The 3,687-nt window shown below is 43.1% G+C and overlaps 1 pseudogene; it reads left to right on the top strand.

Annotated features, from left to right (window-relative positions):
• Positions 1–2,617: 2,617 nt before the first annotated feature.
• LOC128109264 (ras-like GTP-binding protein O-RHO) lies at positions 2,618–3,161 on the top strand (annotated as a pseudogene).
• Positions 3,162–3,687: the final 526 nt, after the last annotated feature.

Below are 3,687 nucleotides of genomic sequence, written 5' to 3'. Positions count from 1 at the left end.
GCTGGCCACAAATTCATAGATGTCCACCTGCCTCTGTCTGTCAAATGCTAGGATAAACTTATAAGCCCCCATGCTCAGTGCTACACAAAAAGTATGTGTTCCAGGGGGGTAGGTAGGTTTGTTTGAGGTGCTGTTTCAGTATGCAGTGGAGACTGGCCAGAAACATACAATTCTCTGTCCTACCTCATCCTTCTGAATGTTGGGATTAAAACATGTCCACTGACATGCCTCAATAATTGTGTTTGAACACATTATCACCTTCAAACACTGGATGCTGCCATTTGGCTAATCACTTCTGAACAATGATCGTGCAAAAAGCTGTTACATTCCATGAAGGTGGATTGTCTTTTGTGATATTAGTCAGATAAGGTTTATACTCAACTCAGCCATGCTGGATTTTTTTAAAGTTAAAATTAATATGGACATATTAGAAGCTGATTAATCTATTACAAGTAAGTGTACTAATTGAATATAAATATCAAATAAATCTAAGTTGAAGAGAAAAAGTAGATTCTTTGATAAAATGAGGACAGATTTGTTGTTAAGAGTGTTTTTTTTTTATTAATTTATTTTGCAATACAATTCAGTTCTACATATCAGCCACGGATTCCCTTGTTCTCCCCCCTCCCATCCCCCTCACCTTCCCCCCAACCCCCCCCCATTCCCATCTCCTCCAGGGCAAAGCCTTCCCCACAGACTGAGGTCAACCTGGTAGACTCAGTCCAGGTAGGTCTAGTCCCCTCCTCCCAGGCCGAGCCAAACAATCCTGCATAGGCCCCAGGTTTCAAACAGCCAACTCATGCAATGAGCACAAGATCTGGTCCCACTGCCTGGATGCCTCCCAAACAGATCAAGCCAATCAACTGTCTCATCCATTCAGAGGGCCTGATCCAGTGGGGACCCCTCAGCCATTGGTTCATAGTTCATGTGTTTCCATTCATTTGGCTATTTGTCCCTGTGCTTTATCCAACCTTGGTCTCAACAATTCTCGCTCATATAAACCCTCCTCATTCTCGCTAATTGGACTCCCAGAGATCCACCCGGGGCCTAGTCATGGATCTCTGCATCCAGATCCCTCAGTAGTTGGATGAGGTTTCTAGCACAACAATTAGGGTGTTTGGCCATCCCATCACCAGAGTAGGTCAGTTCGGGCTGTCTCTCGATCACTGCCAGCAGTCTGTTGTGTGGGTATCTTTGTGGATTTCTGTGGGCCTCTCTAGCACTTTGCTTCTTCCTATTCTCATGTGGTCTTTATTTACCATGGTCTCCTATTCCTTGTTCTCCCTCTCTGTTGTTGATCCAGCTGGGATCTCCCACTCCCCCAAGCTCTCTTTCCCTCAACCCTCGCCTTTCATTACCGCCACTCATGTCCAGGCTGTTCATGTAGATCTCATTCCATTTCTCTGTCATTGGGTGATCCCTGTGTCTTTCTTGGGGTCCTGTTTTCCAGGTAGCCTCCCTGGTGATGTGAGTAGCAGACAAGTCATCCTTGTTTCATGTCTAGTATCTTGCTATGAGTGAGTACATACCATGTTTGTCTTTCTGAGTCTGGGTTACCTCACTCAGGATGATTTTTTCTAGATCCATCCATTTGTCTGTAAACCTCATGATGCCATTGTTTTTCCAGAATATATAAGGAATTCAAGAAATTAGACATCAAAATGCCCAACAGTCCAATTAAGAAATGGGCTATAGAGCTAAACAGAGAATTCTCAACAGAGGAAACTCAAATGGCCGAAAGACATTTAAGGAACTGCTCAACATCCCTAATCATCAGGGAAATGCAAATCAAAACAACTCTGAGATACCACCTTACGCCTGTCAGAATGGCTAAGATCAAAAACACTGAAGACACCTTATGCTGGAGAGGATGTGGAGCTAGGGGAACTCTCCTCCACTGCTGGTGGGAATGCAAGCTTGTACAACCACTTTGGAAATCAATATGGCGCTTTCTTAGAAAATTGGGAATCAATCTCCCCCAAGATCCAGCTATACCACTCTTGGGCATATACCCAAGAAATGCTCAACCACACCATAAGAGCACTTGTTCAGTTATGTTCATATCAGCATTGTTTGTAATAGCCAGAACATGGAAACAACCCAGATGCCCTTCAACTGAAGAATGGATAAACAAAATGTGGTACATATACACAATGGAATACTACTCAGCAGAGAAGAGTGGTTTTTGAAATATATTTCATAGCATAAACAGCAAACCCTATTTCTACACCCTATTTCATTTTGTGGTTTAATTGTGCTAAGAGTTTTGAATAATTAAAATCTAGCCATAAAAAGGAAAATAAATATTTTAATGTGTCCGTTTTTAAAGATGACCTGTAAACAATAACAATAAAAAACTTAAATATGTAGTGTTTCTCATAATATAGATTTGTGAACATGGATTTAGAAATCTAATAAAAATCAGTAATCGGGGCTGTCCTCAGTCGGTTTTCTCCTCAGTCCGCGGTCTCCCGCGGAGCTGCCGTTCCTGTCTCGTCCTGATTGCGGAGAGGCCGGACTCAGAATCGTCGCCTTGAGCCCTGCATCTGAGAGCTTCCAGGTACTTTGTACAACCACTGTCACAGAAGCTGTGTGTTTTTCAGACCCATTGTAAGTGATGGCTGCCATCAGGAAGAAACTGGTGAATGTTGGTGATGGAGCTTGTGGTAAGACATGCGTGCTCATAGCCTTCTGCAAGGACTAATGCCCAGAGCTTTATGTGCCCACAGTGTTTGAAAACTATGTGGCAGATATCCAAGTGGGTGGAATACAGGTGGATTTGGCTTTGTGGGACACAGGAAGATTATGATCGCCTAAGGCCTCTCTCCTATCCAGACACTGATGTTATAGTGATGTGTTTCTCCATCGACAGCCTTGATAGTTGAGAAAACATCCCAGAAAAATGGACTCCTGAAGTCAAACATTTCTGTCCCAATATGCCCATCATCCTGGTTGGGAACAAGAAGGATCTTCGGAATGATGAGCACACAAGACGAGAGTTAGCCAACATGAAGCAGGAGCCGGTAAAACCTGAAGAAGGCAGAAATACGTCAAACAGGATTGGCGCTTTGGGGTACATGGAGTGTCCAGCAAAGACCAAAGATGGAGTGAGCGAGGTTTTTGAAATGGCCACGAGAGCTGCTCTGCAAGCCAGACGTGGGAAGAAAAATCTGGGTGCTTTGTGAAGCCTTGTGCAAGCACAGCCCTCATGAGGCTAATTTCGAAGTGCTGTTTATTAATCTTAGTGTATGATTACTGGCCTTTTCATTCATCAGTAATTTATCTAAGATTACAAATCAGAAGTCATCTTGCTACCAGTATTTAGAAGCCAGCCATAATTATTACTGACGTCCGACCTGTCTGCCCCGCCAGGGTCTTTCTGACACTGCTCTCACAGCCTCTCTGCTCTCCACCTGACACCAGGCGCTAAGGCAAAGAAGTTCTTAACTTCTTGCTTCTTTCTAGAAAGAAATAGTTGGTAACTTTTGTGAAATAGGCTGTAACTGCTTTATAACTAACATGCCCTGCCTCTCATCTGGAAGGAACTCTGGTGAGTCACTACTTCTGAGCTTTACTCCTTAACAGATCCCATTGGCAGAGCTCTGAGGAAGGCATCCAGCTTTTTGAAAATTTTTTGTTTGTTTGTTTTACTGTAAAGATTTTTTTCTTTTCTTTTCTTTTTTTTTA

Source organism: Peromyscus californicus, unplaced genomic scaffold (assembly GCF_007827085.1).
Source record: "Peromyscus californicus insignis strain IS unplaced genomic scaffold, ASM782708v3 Scaffold_14__1_contigs__length_90479793_seg_1, whole genome shotgun sequence".
NCBI lineage: Eukaryota > Metazoa > Chordata > Mammalia > Rodentia > Cricetidae > Peromyscus > Peromyscus californicus.
This window is presented reverse-complemented; position numbering and strand designations above follow the sequence as displayed.